The sequence below is a fragment of the Coregonus lavaretus genome (assembly GCF_964263955.1).
Source record: "Coregonus lavaretus genome assembly, chromosome: 1".
In the NCBI taxonomy this organism is placed as follows: Eukaryota; Metazoa; Chordata; class Actinopteri; order Salmoniformes; family Salmonidae; genus Coregonus; species Coregonus lavaretus.
Genome location: NC_139988.1, coordinates 27,364,375 through 27,386,857, shown reverse-complemented (window position 1 = coordinate 27,386,857; position 22,483 = coordinate 27,364,375). Strand labels below are relative to the sequence as shown.

General features: G+C 40.7%; 1 pseudogene across 1 annotated transcript in view; it reads left to right on the top strand.

Annotated features, from left to right (window-relative positions):
* Positions 1–4,129: 4,129 nt before the first annotated feature.
* LOC311126661 (inactive heparanase-2-like) overlaps positions 4,130–22,483 on the top strand; it is a 131,015-nt pseudogene continuing 112,661 nt past the window's right edge. The window contains exons 1-3 of the transcript in view: positions 4,130–4,395; positions 7,268–7,422; positions 7,727–7,888. The product of the transcript in view is annotated as an inactive heparanase-2-like (transcript). The remainder of the gene's footprint in view (positions 4,396–7,267; positions 7,423–7,726; positions 7,889–22,483) is intronic.

The window sequence follows — 22,483 nt, the reverse complement described above, 5'->3', positions numbered from 1 at the left end:
AGCCCTGTTTTATTGCGTTATAGTTCAGGGGCCTCGTGTTATAACTTGGGACAAAGATAGGTTGTGGCTTTGAAAAAGAGCGAGTTTAAATCTGATTATTATCGTAATGGTCCTGAGAAGTTTAAAGCTAACTAATGTGTAGGCTAAATGTAAATCTGGACGGATTGAGATAAAATAGAGAGAGCGATATGTAGGATTTAAACCAGATGTAGGCCTATCTTTAAACGCTATGCCATACAGGGTATATCCACCACCCGTTATGTAAAGCCATGCAACCACATCTAAAGGAATGATAGGAAAAAGCTATTGCTTTGTTTAACTCCGGAGGTAAGGGATGTGTTCGTTGTTCTGCATTAGAGGTAGGCCTATCTGTTGCACGTTTCCCTTTTTTCCCTATTTCCCAAGTAAATTACTATTATTCGTTTATATTACAAAATGATTTGGCTATTAGGCCATTTTTGTTGTTATTATTATTGTCATTATTATTAGTCTATTATAGTATTATTATGGTTGTATTAATTTTTCAAAGTTGATACAATAGGTCTACTTTTTTCTTCCATAAATGGAGTCGAAAAAGTATAGTCATAATATTTAGCATTTAGTTATTATTTTGTCAAAACCTTCCGCAAGTAGTTACTCAGTCAACGATACCTATACACACTTTCGATAGCTTATTCCACGAGGAAAAATAGCTTAAGTTAGTACGATAAAAGGTATTGTAAATGTGTTGAAAGCAGCAAACGATTGTTGGCTAGCCTACATTATTTTCTAAGTCTAAAGAAATTTGATAGTCGGCTAATTTTCTTTGCAATGATTAGAAATATGATAAAGTCAAGCACAGCTCGAGAAATGCACCCCAATCTGCACTCTGAAGGTGGCGGGTTCACGCACAAAAATATTCTACAAATGTTCTATCCTATGAACACAACTTTTAATGTTCTTGAATTGTGATAATATACAGTATTTGTTTTCAACTCCAATTGTTTGATTGTACATTTTACTAATTTAGCAGACGCTATTATCCAGAGCGATTTACATTAGCAATTTCTCTACCATAAGCTGCCTCCAACGTCGTTTAAGATAATTTGGCAGTACGTCCATCCGGCCTCACAACCGCAGACCACGTGTAACCACGCCAGCCTAGGACCTCCATATCCGGCTTTTTCACCTATTCGGCTCGAGATTCGAACCAGCGACCTTTCAGTTACTGGCCCAATGCTCTTAACCACTAGGCTACCTAGTGTAGCCTATAACACAGTTGTACTAATGTAATGTAAAGTATTTATACTATATTTAATATAGTTGGAATTCGTGGAAATCTTTCAGACTGTAGCTTTATTTACCCATATATCTGAGTATCGAGTATCAGAACAATGTTTTTTAACTAAATAAATGCAATCAGTCTCCATATCGTTCAAAGAGTGGGGCACTAAATCACTGTAATTTTCCCTTAATGTTCTATTTAACATTTTGATGACAGTTCATAGGGAAAAAATCTAACCTTTATGGAAATCACATGCTATGTATCCCCTTCAATCACAAACACTTTACACAATATGTCTTCGACATCTCAAAACGGACATCAAAAGACTCAAAATGACGTCTACAGTATATCTACCATAGACATGCAGTAAAAGACCGTAACTTGAAGAGGGGTTTTTGGTCCATTGCCATAGGACCGCTACAGCCGCGGCGGGACATATCAAAGACTCATCTCTTCTCCTGGTGAAGTGAGGGGTCAACCGAAGATCTCACTGCGATATGGAGAGAGTGATATAGGAGTTAGAGAAGGTTGGAGAGATTAATATATAGAGAGGTATACGGTTGGAGAGGGTGAAAAGGAGGCAGACGTTTGCTCCCCGCTGTTAGACGTGCATATTTGCAATAGATGGACAGTGTTCTGCCTTATGACCATGCGGGGTGCGCGTCTGATTCTACCCCACATAGCGATGACAGTTGATAAACCTTTCTCATGAGAGATTAATAACAATAACTGGATCGTTTATGTGCTGTCCATTTCTGCGTCTCCATATTTCCTTTGTTCCTTTCAGCCAGGCATCCCGCACTTTCCAGAATTAATATCGAGCTTTCCAAGAGTCATTTGAATGGCTAAAGTTGGTGCGTAAAACATGAAGTTGGTTGCAGCGGTCACTAATTCAAATAGATAATAGAACCTCTAAACATTTTCAAACTTGTATTGACTTTGACTGTAACAGGAGGGATTACACAAAGGTTTTAGCATATCTTCCCAATCCCAGTGCATCATGCACTTTCTTCACAGTAGATCCAGGGGAGTATATAGTCAGCGACCTCGTGTAAGGCGGTGTGCTCATGAGGCTGAGACGAGCCAGGTCGAGGTGAGGTGAAGTTGTTGGGATAACCACCATAACGCCGACCCAATCGGTCGGTCAATGCCCTCTCCTAGCCAGTGGGACCACGCTGTGTCTAGGCCCTCTGATCAAATAACATCTGGAGAGAGACTTTATATAAAGCTTTTATAGGTATGTTAAATATGTAGGCTGTAGAGTTCTAAATTAGTAAGTCGCTCTGGATAAGAGCGTCTGCTAAATGACTAAAATGTAACTGTAAATGTAATATGTTTTTGAAAGCGCCTCAAGTAGCCTATACGACTGAGATGGGCTGTGTTTGCCAAAGTTAAGCCTGCAAAGCTCGATGAAGTCACTGGTTAAACTGTAGAAAACACATTAGCACAGATCAAACTCTGAGAAAACATTAGCCTTGTGATCGCAGCTGTTCTTAAATAGCCTACTTAAAAAGCCTACTCGTGTGTAAAATATATTTTATAGCATATCCTAACTAGTTATTTACTTGCCTTTTCTTGTAGGCCGACTGATCTAAGACCGTACATCAAGAAATGCCCAGTTCGATAACAGTGTCTAAAAACCGTCCCATTCAAAAGTGTAGAAAGAACATCAATAGGCCTACTCTGATATTTCATTTATTTACTTTGACGTTTACTTGTTTTACTAGGACTAAACGTTTTTGTTTTATGTAGACTTACTACAAATGTTCGTGTAGCTAGTTAGGAGTGTGCGTTTTTTTTGTCTTCTTTGATGGATTGTATTTGGGTTCTTTACTTCCCCAAGGAACGAAATATGCGTTTGTTTAAAAATGCATAATTACGTCTGTAAATGCATAATTACGTCTGTACCAAAACCATCTTGGCACTGTGGAGCTGCATCCAACTTTAATGTATAAGAGATTTGTGTTTCACAGATAATTAGCAAATATAAAACGTTCAGCCTTTTAGATGACCATGCAATTGTAATCTAAACTACACAAATCTTCGCTATTTCCGAGATCCCAAATTCGACTAGTTTTTAGCCGAAATATTTCTAGAGTATAATTTTGAATACACGGTTTTCATAACGCTTGTTTTTAATCATTCCATTGGTTACCAGGATTTGTTGGTATTGTTTTGTTCGAGAGTGACAAATACACGAGAGTTTCATACACAATTCATTGCATCAGACAAATTGCTTTTCAGATTTACATGAAAATGTATGTTTTGTGGCAGGCACGAGCGTGCGTAATTATTTTTAGATGGTGCATTGGAGACAACTCGTGAAGAGCGTATATTCTATCTCTTATTACCGTTTGATTCATTTGTCTATGTAAAAGTATAGCCTCTTATTTTTCTAAAGGTTCCCTTTCATAATTTTACAAGTAATAAAAACAAGAAATAGACTGACGTGTTGAGCTCTGCAAAGCGGACTTGTCCTAGCATATTGATAAATAGCTCGCCCTGATCAGTGTTTTCTCTCCTACACCTCAGGGGTTAAGTATGAGCCCTCATACCTCAGAGAAGAACCACCGCTGAGTCCTGAAGAGGGGCGGTGCTGCCTCCTCTCCTCCCCCCGGCTCCTGGCCCTCTCTAGCGGGGAGGCTGGCCCGGGGCGTGCGCTCCCCTCTCCAGCTCCCAAAAACACGGAGGGGCGGGGGAGACGGACAGACAGAAAGGAGCAGATCTCTTCGCTCAAAGGAAGAGGGATAGTGCATTCGGACTAGAAGGTATCGCTATAGCTTTTCTCACTTTCCCTCAAACAGCAGAGCACGGTCTTATTTTTATGCGCGGTGTTCCTTCCATCCGTGGTACCAAGCCAGGAAGATGCCCAAACCGAAGACATGCCCCTTCCCAGGCTCCCCTCTGTGGCTGGTATCCGTTGCTCTGATGGTGCGGTCGGTGATATCCTCTTCTTCGACCTACCAGAGACCTGCACCGGGCAGCGGGGGGAAGAGAACGGGGTTCATGGAGAGGACGCTCATTTTGCTAGATGTCAACACCCGCAGTCCGGTTCAAGTTCTAAATGACAACTTCCTCTCTTTACAGTTGGATCCGTCGATTATAAAGGACGGGTGGCTGGACTTTCTGAGGTAGATTTCCTTCCCACTCTGTCTGCTTTATCGACTTCTTCATATTCGTCGTTATTCTCATGTTTGGATCAAATGCATTGTTTTTGGTTTGTAGGTCTCTGTTGAGTATGATCGGATTTAGTTATCTAGACGAATGTTCTTTAACAATATTATGATATCAGGGAATCGTTAAACCATTTCATAAAGTCGGTTGATGCCGATTTGTGCCTCTGGCCGTTGTTTAGGTGACATTAGATATGGGGTAGGCTAGCCTATATGGAGTGGCCTAAAGATTGTAGTGTCGGTCTAACTTCATAATTATGTCGTCGAGCTTTAACAATTGGTGTGTATACTAGTAGACTATTTTCTAATTAAGCAATAAGGCACGAGGGGGTGTGGTATATGGCCAATATACCAAGGCTAAGGGCTGTTCTTATGTAGGATGCAACGCAGAGTTCCTGGATACAGCCCTTAGCCATGGTATGTTGGCCATATACCACAAACTCCCGAGGTGCCTTATTGCTATTATAAACTGGTTACCAACTTAATTAGAGCAGTAACAATAAATGTTTTGTCATACACATGGTATATGGTCTGATATACCATGGCTGTCTGCCAATCAGCATTCATGGCTCGAACCACCCAGTTTATAATTTCAGTTGAGACACCTTTTGACGCATCATTCTCGTGTTGCATGCATGCATCAGCGTACACAGTATGTAGCCTAATTTATAAACATCTCTTTAACATAGTGGTGTTAATAATAGGCCTACATATATAATACCACTGTCTTAGTGTCAATGTTTCTGTGTTCTACACAATGTTAATACTGAGAGAGAGAGGAACGAGAATGAGAGGCAAAGAGGTGATGTGAGCTCATAATATATAGTTAATGTTGCATGTTGGGTATGGAAGGGACTAGTTTACATTGGTAGAAGTAGGCCTACATGGAGCACATGAGGCTCGCCGAAGAATTTCCGTAAACAGAGGTTTCTTATTTCCAATGAAACGTCCACTGTTATTGTTTGGGAGGAGAGAAAGGAGTCATGGCATTTTACAAGTGCAATGGAGTATCAGCGTTTACTACTCGATATCGACATGTTTGTAATAATGAAAAACAGTCTGAATGGCTTCTCAGATATTATAGTATCACCGCATGTGGCGCCCTGGAAGTAAACTTTTACCAGTCATTGGAGAAGTTTGTGGTCAGGATTTATGGATACTAATCATCACAATAATATAATAATATACTTAATGTTCATAATATTCATAATAACAATAATGCACTATGTGATCAATCAATTAACCTTTTAACAATACATACACATTTTTTGCTTTACTTTGGTTCATACTTTTCAACAATTTCCTATATGTCTGTAGGCTATTCACTGACAATTTCAAGGCTAATTTTCTACAATGTTTTCCCCATATTTATTTTCTTTAAATTTAGTGGTCAAGTTCATATAAAGCGTTATTTGACTAAACATTGAAACCATGCCTACTGATCGTCAGATCTGATAACCCAGCGCTCAAGCACACCGAGGCCATACTATACCATAAATTCGTTTTTTTGGTAGGTCGGTGGATTTGAGCGACATAAATAGGAAATTATTATAATACAAAGTTAGGCGATTTAACTTCTACAATAGTCTATAATTGTCATAAAAATGGCACTTTATTCAAGTCTGCATGAATCGGCTAAAATGATCACAACATGGAATGTGTCTGACTATATTCTGCCTTGAACATAACATTAAAGCTACAGTACAATTTCCAGTCATTTCAATTAATGGGAAATATTCCCTTAATTTTAAAGAATGTGACTTATAAATAGGCCTACTACAAAACTGTTCTTTTGCTCCATATTTTTGGTCAAATGAGACTTTGTAAACAAATAATGACTAGATTCAAATCAAAGTTTAAAAAGTAGGCTAATGTTGCTCTCATGGAATGCCATTCCTTGACTACTACAGAAAGCATGTGCTATTGGCATATGATGTATTAGTTTGCTCCATTGTTTTGTTGGTGGTCCACTCTTGATGATATGCACAAATTACAGTGTGGCTTTGGTCGAAAAGTATAATATTTCTGTTGTTTATTCTGTGTCCAGTCTGGTAACACTACAGTAGAGTGGAATACTTAACCGCAAAATATTTTTCTAATCCAGAGCTGTGGGACATATTATTCCTAGCTGGCTAACAGCGGCACTGAGAGGGTCATAAAAGGCCTGTTGTAATGGAAAAGCTGTCATGTCCTGTAAGACCATTATGTAAATACTAGTAGGGTTCACTAGCTTTTCTCTCAAGTGAAACCAATAGGTGAGAGGGATAGTCATAAGTGTTTTGAAAGTCCAGTCTGGAAAGCTTTGTCAGTAATCTGCTAATACTGTAGTGTAGAACATGGTTTTATTATTCTGGGCACACTAGTGTCACCATCATAAAATGTTGCCTTGTGACATCTAAAAACACTAAAACCTACTCTCTGTATGAATTAAATTGGCTGCATGTCTAGTTTTCTTTTGCTGAATCCGAATGCACAGGGCAATCAAGAAATATCACATGTGAATAAAGCTGTCATTGTTTTATTACTTGAGTTTTATTTTTTTTGTCTTGTGAAAGTGGTGCTCAGCCTCTGTTGAGTAGCTTATGTCACTAGTGCTGGAAATTGCAATATACCCACTACAGGAATTATTTTCAAAATAACACCAGTGTCAATCATTTCTTCTCAGAGTTGTGTATATACATACATAATCTGAAATCAATGATAATCATGTTGGGTTTTTCATGCAGCTTGTTTTGACACAGAGCCTTTCAAACTGTAAAATATTGTTTAATCAACAGTTCAGATGTATTTGTGCACCATATTCTTATCAGATCTCTGTCTCCCTGTGTAGTTCCAAGCGTTTGGTAACCCTAGCCCGAGGTCTGTCCCCAGCCTATCTGAGGTTTGGAGGAAAGAGAACTGACTTCCTCCAGTTCCACAACTTGAAGAACCTTGCCAAGTTCAGAGGCCCTGGCCCAGATTACTACCTAAAAAACTATGAAGATGGTGAGTTAGACATTATGGATTTGATTATTAATTTACACAAATGTTAAACACAGATTTTGTATCTTTATTTCTTGTGTTATTTTCCCAATTTGATTATAAAATGTATTGAGATGTTTAAATGTACTTTAGGTACAGTTGAAATCATCAATGTCCATGTTAATCAGTAGGCCTATATTCTTATTCTGTAGCATTCAATTGAAATTCAAACAAGCTTTATTAGCATGAAAGGAACAATCCAATGTTGCCAGAAGTGGTAGGCAATTAAACTGCATGACCCGTTCTTGGTCTCTGTGTCCACGCTCAGACATAGTGCGTAGTGACATTGCCCTGGACAAGCAGAGGGGCTGTAAGCTGGCCAACCACCCTGACATGATGCTGGAGCTGCAGAGAGAGAAGGCAGCTCAGATGCAGCTCGTCCTCCTCAAAGAGCAGCTCTCCAACATCTACAGCAACATCACAATAACAGGTAGGAGATCACACACACACACAAAAAAACTCTCTGTTTGGTGGGTTACTCAATCTTGCCAGAGCACGGCGATGTAAATCATCACCCCTCAGATTTACTAATGTAATTTGTAGAGTAGGGATGGAGGGATGGAAGGATGGAGGGAGGAATGTAGAGGAAGCAAGGAGGCAGAGAGTGCTGGCATTTCTGAATGTAAGGTTAAACGGAACCTGACTGTGAAGGGGCAGCTGGACTGTGTGTGTATGTTTGTGTGTGCGTGTATGTGTGCATGCGTGACTTGCTGAGTCCCAGTGACTATCCCTGGCTTCCCAGGGTGGTAACTGGGAACCGTAAGGGTTTGGCTAGCAGTAGGCTGTGTCTGGATGTCTTTATGTTACAGTATTTTGCTTGGTATTTATTAGAAATGATGTGGCAGCAATTAATACTTTGTAGTAGTTAAATACCAGTTGTCGTACCAAATGGCATGTAATGATATGATGTAATGATAATGTAATGATGGTTAATTTAAAACATATAGATGCTGTAGTATTAATTTGGTCATTGTTCTGTAATTACAATTTTACTGCTATAATTTCCAGCAAAATACAGAGTAAACAGCAGTCTATCAAAACAAAGCGTAACCCCAGAGTTTCTAACTTTTAAAATGTGTGGATCATATCAACTTACAAAGTTGAAGAGAGGAGAGATGAGGATGAAGTTTCAGTCATCGGAGCTACAATGGCAACTACAGCTGCTTGTGATTTATTTGAAGAACAAAATGACTGTGTTTGTGTGTGTGTTTGTGTGTGGTATTGTGTGTGTGTGTGTTTGTGTGTGGTATTGTGTGTGTGTGTGTTTGTGTGTGTGTGTGTGTGTGTGTTTGTGTGTGGTATTGTGTGTGTGTGTGTGTGTGTGTGTGTGTGTGTGTTTGTGTGTGGTATTGTGTGTGTGTGTGTGTGTGTGTGTGTGTGTGTGTGTGTAAAACCACCCATGTTAGAAATGCCTGCCCTAGATCTGTCTTGAGCAACACACACTGCAACTAAGGAGATATTCATATGAAGAAATAACAGGAACATTTAGGGATTATTCCCCAAATATTTATCCCTACAGAACTGATGCCATGACAGATCATTCCACCATCTTCACTCAATACTTCAGTGATTTAATGTGTATCTAATATATCTTCATATTATCCCAAGTGAATCTGCTAGAATTTAATTGTCTTTTGTCTAATACATTGTTCATAAATGCACAGGAGAGTGGTTTTGCATTATTCCGTTTTTAATGTACTGTAGTATATAAGGTATTTCCAGACACATTTGTACATTGATAGATTTTAATTGATGAGGTTACTGTGTGTGTGTGTGTGTGTGTGTGTGTGTGTGTGTGTGTGTGTGTGTGTGTGTGTGTGTGTGTGTGTGTGTGTGTGTGTGTGTGTGTGAACTGTATGTAAGTCTGTGTATCATCAGCTGTGTGATTTCAATGGGCCTCAAGTGCACTAGTCAAAACATGGCCTGACTGCTCCTATCTTCTATCACTGAAGAGACACATGGAGGAGAACCATTTGTTCATGTTTAGGTGTAGAGGAGTTTCAGTTCACAAGTTCAGGAGTCACACTGTGTATCACCCTGTACTTTCTCTGTTGTGGACTATCAATATATTCTGGTCCACGTCCACCTCAAGGGTTCTTCTTCCTTGCTTCGATGTTGTCTTTAATGTTTTTCACTGTCACCCTACACTTGGTCTGGGGAGGGATTAGGTCCCAGAGTTTTCTTAAAGGCCCAGTGCAGTCAAAAACGTGATTTTCCTTTGTTTAAATATATTTCCACACTATAAGGTTGGAATAATACTGTGAAATTGGGAAATTATGATAATGCCCTTTTAGTGTAAGAGTTGTTTGAAAAGACTGCCTGAAATTTCAGCCTGTTTTGGTGGGATGGAGTTTTGGCCTGCCTGGTGACGTCACCAGGTGGTAAATTAGTTAATAGACCAATAAGAAAGAGAGATCAAAATCTCTCTGCCAATAACAGCTACTGAGACCACTCACAGACAGTCCTAGCAACATTCTTGCTTGAGAAATGGGTCTTTGCTGAGAAGCAATTTTTGTGTATATTTGACCATTATAATTGAAAACAATCACAGTAAGGTACTTAATTGTTACCCAGAAATGATTTGATATTGAGACAGGTAAGGACATAGAGATCCTATAATTTATAGTAATTTATAGTAAATTATAGTGACATTTATAGGATAATGATTGAATAGGACTCTATGAAGTGTTCCATCTTTGTAATTGCTCATTAAGAGAGTGAATTCAGCAATTCCCTTTTCTTTACACAGTACATTAGGAAAGGAGTATTTTTACTAGACAGACTGTCTTCCCATAAAATAATTCAGGAGACACATTTACTCCCTGTCTCTCTCCCTCTACATTCTGATGTGTGTGTGTGTGTGTGCGTGTGCTGTTATTGAGAAGGTGCCATGGCTGTGTTATCTATTTAAGTCTTAGGGGAGTAGAGGAGAAGCCAAGCAGAAGGACTTTATTTGCTCTAAGCTTATTTACCGTTCAGGGTTCGCTCACAAACTTGCATTTTTCATGAGCAGCTCACAAACCTGCTTGTGCCCCAGGACCAGTGGAAGAAAAATATTCCCATAACATCAAAGATCCGCCACCATATTTTACAGTAGGGATGAGGTATTTTCTACATATGCATCGTTCTTTCGAAGGCCAAATCCACCGCTGGTGTGCTTGGCCAAAGACTTCTATTTTTGTGTCAGATGACAATAGCGCTGGTTCCAATCCAAGTGCCAATGCCATTTAGCAAACTCCAGGTGGCGCTATGGTCAGACGACATGAAATTATAGCTCTTTGGCCACGCACACCAATGGTGGATTTGGCCATGGAAAGAACAATGCATATGCCGAAAATACCTCATCCCTACTGTAAAATATAATGGTGGATCTTTGATGTTATGGGGCTATTTTGTTATGGGGTCCTGGGACCATTGTTAAAGTCAATGGCATCATGAACTTGACCAAGTACCAGGACATTTAAGCCAAAAACCTGGAGGCCTCTGCCAGGAGGCTTAAACTTGGCCGCAAGTGAATCTTCCAGAAAGACAATAAACCCAATCACACATAAAAATCCACAAATAAATATTTAATTGACCACAAAATCAACATTTTGCAATGGCTATCTCAGTCTCCGGACTTGAACCCCATTGAAAACCTGTGGTTTGAATTGAAGAGGGCAGTCCATAAGCACAGATGAGGGTCTGGAAAGATTCTTTATAGAGGCATGGTCTAATCCCTCCCAATGTGTTCTCCAATCTCATAAAACATTTTAGAAAAAGGCTCAGTGTCGTTATCCTCGCAAGGGGAGGGTGCTGGAGTAATGAAAACAGGTGATCTAATCATTTTGACCCCTATCTTTTTTTAGATTAAAAAAAAATTACTTATAAACTAAATCTATTTCTCTGAGCAATTTTATTAGTATAAAATAATATTTATATTTTCATTTTTTAAAGCATATATTATAGCTCAGTATTTGTTTTATTTATTTTTACAGGTTTTTCTGCTCATCTTTATTAAGGGATCCAATAATTCCAGACCCCACTATATATCTATGTGAAATAAGTCATCCTCTTCTGTCTAGCCTGTGTGTGCTGAGATGTGGCTTACATGAAGATTTCTGAAGAATGCTGTTTAAAGGTCAAGTGCAGTCAAAAACGTATTTTTCCTGTGTATATACATTTCCACACTATGAGGTTGGAATAATACTGTGAAATTGCGTAAATTATCATAATACCCTTTTAATGTAAGAGCTGTTTGAAAAGACCGCCTGAAATTTCAACCTGTTTTGGTAGGATGGAGTTTTGGCCTTCCAAACCTCTCTGCCAATAACAACTAGTTTTCAGTTTTCCCCTCCCCACTCAGACCCCTCCCAGTCAGTCCTAGCAAAGTTCTTGCTTGAGAAATTGCTCTTGCTAAGAAGCTATTTTTATTCATTTTTTACCATTTTAATTGAAAACAATAACAGTAAGGTAGTTAATTGTTTCACAGAAATGATTTGATATTGAGATAAAAACGGCTGCATTGGTCCTTTAAGTGAGGCCTGTAGTGGTCCAAGTCAATTACTGTATATATGAATGGACAAAGCCATCGATCACGTGACACCATTCATGCCTATGTGAAGACTCGATAGGGCATTTGAAGCCCCCTAGTCGATTGACGCACCATTAACTCCCCATCAAAATCCGTCAGTTTAAGCTAGAGATATCTGTTTTTTTGCATTGGATGCGTCACCGCAGTCACCTATGTCGTACTTCCGCATCTGCGGTGAAAGGTGGCAGATGTGAACCATGAGACATTCCAAAAATCGGTCTTCTCACAAAAACATCTGAACGGTTTGACCTCTCTATGGAAAGGGGAGATTCTCTCGAACACGATGGTGCTCTCCAGTTTGCTCTACGACCCCCGCAAGTGTCAGGGGACTCGTCGTGAAGGTAACCAGTACTGTTTAAAAAAAAATAATGGAAGTATGAAGGTAGCTTCGTGTAGTTTCGTGCCTACCAAAAAAAGGGGTTAAATATGTGTAAAAAAAATAAAAACTACTAAAAGATAAAAATAAATAAATATATATATATTTCCTGACCTTTCTTATATCTCCTAGATATAGGACAGATACTTCTGTATTTTCTGCCATTTATGAATGTGTTATTCAATCCAGTTCTCTGTGCTATAGTAGTAAAGGCCAAATTCAATATTTTATCAAATCATTGTTTTATATATATATTTTTATACTTAAAGTGGTCCTAAAATTCACAATCAAATAGCTAAATGATCCATAGTATGACCATCTTAAAACAATTCCGTCTGTCAGCTTAGAAACCTCATGGTTACCCTGTCAATGTAGTGTTTTATTGGGGAGGGTAACAGGGGAGGTGTTTAAACAAGGTCTGGTAACAATCAGCCTAACCCTTAAGTGTGTGTGTGTGTGTGTGTGTGTGTGTGTGTGTGTGTGTGTGTAGGAAGGTGGCGGACATAAAGTCCCTTTAACAGCCCCTCCATCCTTTTCCACTCTACAGTCTGACCTCTTACCTAGGCTTGTTAGAGCTATCAGTAATGGCACCACACACACACACACACACACACACACACACACACACACACACACACACACACACACACACACACACACACACACACACACACACACACACACACACACACACACACACACACACACACACACACACACACACACACACACACACACACACACACATACACACACACACACACACACAAACACAGCCCCCCTGTGCTGTGAAAACATACCAGCTCAGACAAGATGAGGTCAAGGTCACCCCTCATCTCCCCCTTACTCCCCCCTGGTCTGCCCCTTAGTTTCCCCTGGCAGTAAACCCAGACCTAACTGCCTCAGACAGAACAGACCCTCTCACCTCACCCCTAACCTCCTGTCTCATCCTTCCCCCTTGAAGCTCACCCCCCTACTCTCAGCCACTTTCATGTCCCAGCTTTCTTTCCATTTTTATCTCTACCTCTGTTAGTCTCAGTCCTTCACTCATCTCTCTCGCTCTCTCGCTCTCTCTCTGCAGCACTACCACTACACCAGATTATATGTGTGGCACTATATGTTTACAGCAGCAGTGGTATATGTGTTGTAAAGTATATGTGAGGTAGCCAGTAAAATAAATAAAACATGTTTTGCCACGTACACCGGAGAGGTGCAGTGAAATGTGTTGTTTTACAGGGTCAGCCATAGTAGTACAACACCCCTGGAGCAAATGTGGGTTAAGTGCCTTGCTCAAGGGCAAATCGACAGATTTCTCACCTTGTTGACTCAGGTATTTGAACCAGTGACCTTTCGCTTACTTGCCTAAAACTCTAACCACTAGGCTACCTGTCACCCAAAAGACAACCCTGACCCTGCATGCATAACATCACCTCAGTGGCTGACGACATGACTCTCCCTCCCATGTTTAATGACCCTCCGTTCCATTCTGTCTAAACCACAGTGTGTGTGCCTGCGTGCGACGTGTTTGTGGCTTTGTAACTGAGGTTGGCTGCAACTCTTCCATTGGCTGTCATCAAATGAACCTTCTCTAAGACCTTTCTCTCCAGTTGGGAGACATGAAATGGAGTATCTAGACCCCTCAAACTCAACTATGGACCTCAAAGCCAGTTCCACTGCATCTTTTCATTGTTCCCCTCTAATCAGGGACTGATTTAGACCAGGGAAACCAGGTGTGTGCAATTCATTATCAGGTAGAACAGAAAACCAGCAGGCTCCGGACCTCGTACGGTCAGAGTTGAATACCCCTGATCTAGACCCTCATGGGATACACTTATCATCTACTCACTGAATTTCACTTATTTTGCCCTCTGTCGTTTCTCTTTTCTCTGCTTTGTCTTTATTTTCCCTCTCTTCCTCCCTCTATTGAATCCTGTTCATCCTCCCCTGTTCATTTCACCTCCTTGGCTTGTTTACTTGTTACTGGCCTCTGATGATGCTTGGAATTCTCTAGTAATAGTATGTTATATGATTTAACTGTACCTTTACTTTAGCTTGGTATAGGATTCTTATGCAGAATTTAGTGCTAAGTATTTCCTGTCGTGTCCCCCCCCCCTTTCTCTCTCTCCAACTCTCTCTCTCCCTCTCTGTGAGGACAAATAGCAGGACGATTGGGGGTGTGCTCCTTTGCTGCCCCAACTTAACTTACACAGCCCCTTTCCCACCTCTCGCCCCCTGTTGACAGCAGTAACTACTTGACTTTTCTTCAGCTACTTTGAGCTCCTTCACACTCGTTAAGGACACCTTAGAGGAACATTTTGTGAAAATCACAGTTGACATTCCTCAGCCTAAATTCCACCCTGCTAATCCAACTGCGTGTGTGTGTGTGTGTGTGTGTGTGTATTTGCTGCAGCAAGTGACTGGAATGATCTGCAAAAAACGTTGAAACATGAGAAATGTTTATCTCTTTGTACCTTTAAGAACTCAATCACGGACATTTTCTCTGACACCTGTACTTGTTACCCTATCTAATCATGTCATTCTCACTAACATTAGCTTGTTACTCTGCCGAATCACGTCATTCATGGACAAATTCACAGACAATAACCTGTTATTCAAAAAAATAACATGTCGATTATGGACATTGCCATGGACGCTTTACATTTTCCTTAAAGACACTGTACCTCTACTATCTACAGTGGGGGAAAAAGTATTTAGTCAGCCACCAATTGTGCAAGTTCTCCCACTTAAAAAGATGAGACAGGCCTGTAATTTTCATCATAGGTACACGTCAACTATGACAGACAAATTGAGAATTGTTTTCTCCAGAAAATCACATTGTAGGATTTTTAATGAATTTATTTGCAAATTATGGTGGAAAATAAGTATTTGGTCACCTACAAACAAGCAAGATTTCTGGCTCTCACAGACCTGTAACTTCTTCTTTAAGAGGCTCCTCTGTCCTCCACTCGTTACCTGTATTAATGGCACCTGTTTGAACTTGTTATCAGTATAAAAGACACCTGTCCACAACCTCAAACAGTCACACTCCAAACTCCACTATGGCCAAGACCAAAGAGCTGTCAAAGGACACCAGAAACACAATTTTAGACCTGCACCAGGCTGGGAAGACTGAATCTGCAATAGGTAAGCAGCTTGGTTTGAAGAAATCAACTGTGGGAGCAATTATTAGGAAATGGAAGACATACAAGACCACTGATAATCTCCCTCGATCTGGGGCTCCACGCAAGATCTCACCCCGTGGGGTCAAAATGATCACAAGAACGGTGAGCAAAAATCCCAGAACCACACGGGGGGACCTAGTAAATGACCTGCAGAGAGCTGGGACCAAAGTAACAAAGCCTACCATCAGTAACACACTACGCCGCCAGGGACTCAAATCCTGCAGTGCCAGACGTGTCCCCCTGCTTAAGCCAGTACATGTCCAGGCCCGTCTGAAGTTTGCTAGAGTGCATTTGGATGATCCAGAAGAGGATTGGGAGAATGTCATATGGTCAGATGAAACCAAAATATAACTTTTTGGTAAAAACTCAACTCGTCGTGTTTGGAGGACAAAGAATGCTGAGTTGCATCCAAAGAACACCATACCTACTGTGAAGCATGGGGGTGGAAACATCATGCTTTGGGGCTGTTTTTCTGCAAAGGGACCAGGACGACTGATCTGTGTAAAGGAAATAATGAATGGGGCCATGTATCGTGAGATTTTGAGTGAAAACCTCCTTCCATCAGCAAGGGCATTGAAGATGAAACGTGGCTGGGTCTTTCAGCATGACAATGATCCCAAACACACCGCCTGGGCAACGAAGGAGTGGCTTCGTAAGAAGCATTTCAAAGTCCTGTAGTGGCCTAGCCAGTCTCCAGATCTCAACCCCATAGAACATCTTTGGAGGGAGTTGAAAGTCCGTGTTGCCCAGTGACAGCCCCAAAACATCACTGCTCTAGAGGAGATCTGCATGGAGGAATGGGCCAAAATACCAGCAACAGTGTGTGAAAACCTTGTGAAGACTTACAGAAAACGTTTGACCTGTGTCATTGCCAACAAAGGGTATATAACAAAGTATTGAGAAACTTTTGTTATTGACCAAATACTTATTGTCCACCATAATTTGCAAATAAATTCATTAAAAATCCTACAATGTGATTTTCTGGATTTTCTTTTCTCATTTTGTCTGTCATAGTTGACGTGTACCTATGATGAAAATTACAGGCCTCTCTCATCTTTTTAAGTGGGAGAACTTGCACAATTGGTGGCTGACTAAATACTTTTTTTTCCCCACTGTATGCTGACTTTCTTTACTAAATGTTGTGTTTTTGCCATGTGTTTTTGCCCCGCTGTGTTGTTGTGATAGCTGTTCTCCTTGTGCTCTAACTGTTCTGTATTGACTTCTGTGTTTGTCACGTCACTGTCCTTCTATGTTATTATGTCTGTTTTGTTCTGTAATTTCAATGTTGTTGTTTTTGATTTGATTTATTGCACCGCACTTCCTAGTCTTCGCTGGCCAGGCCGTCATTGTAAATAAGAATGTGTTGTCAATTGACTCGCCTGGATAAATAAAGGTTACATTTAAAAAATACATTTGAACAAGTGTGTGTGTGTGCATGCACTGTAATAAATGTATGTAAATTTACACAGCAGAAATCTTACATTTAGCTATTGGAATTCTATATTACAGTACAGTATTGTAAAGAGCAATGCATTATGGGAGTTCAGTGCACTGTTAGCAATTCCTGTAATTTTACAATACGATTTTACAATAAAGTGCTGTATTACTGTTTTGCTGTATATTTACTTGTTGAGTTGCCACATCCTTTTGGTCTGTTTTGCCCTGTAGTCACTGCCAATTTGGAAGGCTTTGTTTAGGCCTCTATGTGTGCAAGTGATACAAAACACCAAATATTCATCAATATGCTGTAATATAAAATTACCTAGTAGCAAACCGTCTTGCACCAATCCCATGTAATTACATTAAAATACTGTGAAATACAAACCCCATCTCCCCTCAATGATTCATTCATTCATTACAATTACAGTAGCATTAACTTTTTTACAGTCCTGTAATTATAAATAAATTAACTGGCGTCATAAATTAACTGCCAGTAATTTACTGTACAAATTACAGGAATTCCTTTACAGTGAGTCCGCACTTGCTTTCTCTCCAGATGCTCCCTTAGTTGATCCTTTACTCTTGGGGTGCAGCGACCTTTTGCCATGCTCAGTGTTGTCCTAGCTGTCTATACTTTGACGGCACTTAGTAACATGCAGTCAAAATATAGACAGCTAGGAGACTGACTAACTATGTTTAGTTGACACCTTGGGTTACAGGATGCTTAAACCTGTGACGCTGAAGCAGCTTAAGTTCCAAGGCTGTGTCCGCTTCCATGTCTTAGGGTTGAGTAAGGTCAATATTGGTGTAAAAGCATAATGGTGGGATGGTGTTTCTAAAGTCTTGTTTCTGTAGGGAAAGAGAGATATTTTTGCGAATCGACGTGTGTATTTTATGGACAGCTTCCCATCATATACTGCAGAGGTGAGGGATGGATATGGTCGAACATACAAGCGTGAGTGAAAAGCAAACATACCGGTGTGTGTGTGTGTGTGTGTATGACAGATGTTAGTACCTGTCTTGTACGCTATATACAGTGCATTCGGGAAGTATTCAGCCCCCCTAACATTTTCCACATTCTGTTACTTTACAGCCTTATCCCAAAATTGATGAACTGATTTTTTTCCCTCATCAATCTACACACAATACCCCATAATGACAAAGCGAAAACAGGTTTTTAGAAATGTTTGCAAGTAGAATAAAAATAAAAAACAGAAATACCTTATTTACATAAGTATTCAGACCCTTTGCTATGAGACTCAAAATTGAGCTCAGGTGCATCCTGTTTCCATTGATCAACCTTGAGATGTTTCTACAACTTGATTGGAGTCCACGTGTGGTAAATTCAATTGATTGGACATGATTTGGAAAGGCACACACCTGTCTATATAAGGTCCCACAGTTGACAGTGCATGTCAGAGCAAAAACCAAGCCATGAGGTCGAAGGAATTGTCCATAGAGCTCAGAGACAGGATTGTGTCGAGGCACAGATCTGGGGAAGGATACCAACACATTTCTGCAGCATTGAAGGTCCCCAAGAACACAGTGACCTCCATCATTCTTAAATGGAAGATGTTTGGAACCACCAAGACTCTTCCTAGAGCTGGCCGCCCGGCCAAACTGAGCAATCGGGGAGAAGGGCCTTGGTCAGGGAGGAGACCAAGAACCTGATGATCACTCTGACTGAGCTCCAGAGTTCCTCTGTGGAGAACCTTCCAGAAGGACAACCATCTCTGCAGCACTCCACCAATCAGGCATTTATGGTAGAGTGGCCAGACGGAAGCCACTCCTCAGTAAAAGGCACATGACAGCCCGCTTAGAGTTTGCCAAAAGGCACCTAAAGGACTGTCAGACCATGAGAAACAAGATTCTCTGGTCTGATGAAACCAAGACTGATCTCTTTGGCCTGAATGCCAAGTGTCACGTCTGGAGGAAACCTGGCACCATCCCTACGGTGAAGCATGGTGGTGGCAGCTTCATGCTGTGCGGATGTTTTTCAGCAGCAGGGACTAGGAGACTAGTCAGGATTGAGGGAAAGGTGAACAGAGCAAAGTACAGAAAGATCCTTGATGAAAACCTGCTCCAGAGCGCTCAGGACCTCAGACTGGGACGAAGGTTCACCTTCCAACAGGACAACTATCCTAAACACACAGCCAAGACAACACAGGAGTGGCTTCGGGACAAGTCTCTGAATGTCCTTGAGTGGCCCAGCCAGAGCCCGGACTTGAACCCGATCTAATATCTCTGGAGAGACCTGAAAATAGCTGTGCAGATATGCTCCCCATCCAGCCTGACAGAGCTTGAGAGGATCTGCAGAGAAGAATGGGAGAAACTAATTTTTTTTTAAAAAACATTTGCAAAAATGTACAGTGAGGGAAAAAAGTATTTGATCCTCTGCTGATTTTGTACGTTTGCCCACTGACAAAGAAATGATCAGTCTATAATTTTAATGGTAGGTTTATTTGAACAGTGAGAGACAGAATAACAACAACAAAATCCAGAAAAACGCATGTCAAAAATGTTATAAATTGATTTGCATTTTAATGAGGGAAATAAGTATTTGACCCCTCTGCAAAACATGACTTAGTACTTGGTGGCAAAACCCTTGTTGGCAATCACAGAGGTCAGACGTTTCTTGTAGTTGGCCACCAGGTTTGCACACATCTCAGGAGGGATTTTGTCCCACTCCTCTTTGCAGATCTTCTCCAAGTCATTAAGGTTTCGAGGCTGACGTTTGGCAACTCGAACAATCAGCTCCCTCCACAGATTTCTTATGGGATTAAGGTCTGGAGACTGGCTAGGCCACTCCAGGACCTTAATGTGCTTCTTCTTGAGCCACTCCTTTGTTGCCTTGGCCGTGTGTTTTGGGTCATTGTCATGCTGGAATACCCATCCACGACCCATTTTCAATGCCCTGGCTGAGGGAAGGAGGTTCTCACCCAAGATTTGATGGTACATGGCCCCGTCCATTGTCCCTTTGATGCGGTGAAGTTGTCCTGTCCCCTTAGCAGAAAAACACCCCCAAAGCATAATGTTTCCACCTTTATGTTTGACGGTGGGGATGGTGTTCTTGGGGTCATAGGCAGCATTCCTCCTCCTCCAAACACGGCGAGTTGAGATGATGCCAAAGAGCTCCATTTTGGTCTCATCTGACCACAACACTTTCACCCAGTTCTCCTCTGAATCATTCAGATGTTCATTGGCAAACTTCAGACGGGCATGTATAAATGCTTTCTTAAGCAGGGGGACCTTGCGGGCGCTGCAGGATTTCAGTCCTTCACGGCGTAGTGTGTTACCAATTGTTTTCTTGGTGACTATGGTCCCAGCTGCCTTGAGATCATGCACAAGATCCTCCCTTGTAGTTCTGGGCTGATTCCTCACCTTTCTCATGATCATTGCAACTCCACGAGGTGAGATCTTGCATGGAGCCCCAGGCCGAGGGAGATTGACAGTTATTTTGTGTTTCTTCCATTTGCAAATAATCGCACCAACTGTTGTCACCTTCTCACCAAGCTGCTTGGCGATGGTCTTGTAGCCCATTCCAGCCTTGTGTGGTCTACAATCTTGTCCCTGACATCCTTGGAGAGCTCTTTGGTCTTGGCCATGGTGGAGAGTTTGGAATCTGATTGATTCATTGCTTCTGTGGACAGGTGTCTTTTATACAGGTAACAAACTGAAATTAGGAGCACTCCCTTTAAGAGTGTGCTCCTAATCTCAGCTCGTTACCTGTATAAAAGACACCTGGGAGCCAGAAATGTTTCTGATTGAGAGGGGGTCAAATACTTATTTCCCTCATTAAAATGCAAATCAATTTATATTTTTTTTTACATGTGTTTTTCTGGATTATTTTGTTGTTATTCTGTCTCTCACTGTTCAAATAAACCTACCATTAAAATTATAGACTGATCATTTCTTTGTCAGTGGGCAAACGTACAAAATCAGCAGGGGATCAAATTATTTTTTCCCTCACTGTATATGAACCTGTTTTTGCTTTGTCATTATGGGGTATTGTGTGTAGATTGATGAGGGGGGAAACAATAATGTCATCCATTTTAGAATAAGGCTGTAACGTAACAAAATGTGGAAAAAGTAAAGGGGTCTGAATACTTTCTGAACGCACTAATATATACATACATATACACACACTACCGGTCAAAAGTTTTAGAACACCTACTAATTTTTCTTTATTTTTACAATTTTCTACATTGTAGAATAATAGTGAAGACATCAAAATTATGAAATAACACATATGGAATCATGTAGTAACCAAAAAAGTGTTAAACAAATCCAAATATATTTTATATTTGAGATTCTTCAAATAGCCACCCTTTGCCTTGATGACAGCTTTGCACACTCTTGGCATTCTCTCAACCAGCTTACATTTACATTACATTTACGTCATTTAGCAGACACTCTTATCCAGAGCGACTTACAAATTGGTGCATTCACCTTATGATAGCCAGTGGGACAAGTGCTTTACAATATCTTATTTTTAGAGTATATTTTTAATTTTCATTTGTTGTATATATACAGTGGGGGAAAAAAGTATTTAGTCAGCCACCAATTGTGCAAGTTCTCCCACTTAAAAAGATGAGAGAGGCCTGTAATTTTCATCATAGGTACACGTCAACTATGACAGACAAAATGAGGGAAAAAAATCCAGAAAATCACATTGTAGGATTTTTTATGAATTTATTTGCAAATTATGGTGGAAAATAAGTATTTGGTCAATAACAAAAGTTTCTAAATACTTTGTTATATACCCTTTGTTGGCAATGACACAGGTCAAACTTTTTCTGTAAGTCTTCACAAGGTTTTCACACACTTTTGCTGGTATTTTGGCCCATTCCTCCATGCAGATCTCCTCTAGAGGAGTGATGTTTTGGGGCTGTCGCTGGGCAACACAGACTTTCAACTCCCTCCAAAGATTTTCTATGGGGTTGAGATCTGGAGACTGGCTAGGCCACTCCAGGACCTTGAAATGCTTCTTATGAAGCCACTCCTTCGTTGCCTGGGCGGGATCATTGTCATGCTGAAAGACCCAGCCACGTTTCATCTTCAATGCCCTTGCTGATGGAAGGAGGTTTTCACTCAAAATCTTACGATACATGGCCCCATTCATTCTTTCCTTTACACAGATCAGTCGTCCTGGTCCCTTTGCAGAAAAACAGCCCCAAAGCATGATGTTTTCACCCCCATGCTTCACAGTAGGTATGGTGTTATTTGGATGCAACTCAGCATTCTTTGTCCTCCAAACACGACGAGTTGAGTTTTTACCAAAAAGTTATATTTTGTTTTCATCTGACCATATGACATTCTCCCAATCCTCTTCTGGATCATCCAAATGCACTCTAGCAAACTTCAGACGGGCCTGGACATGTACTGGCTTAAGCAGGGGGACACGTCTGGCACTGCAGGATTTGAGTCCCTGGCGGCGTAGTGTGTTACTGATGG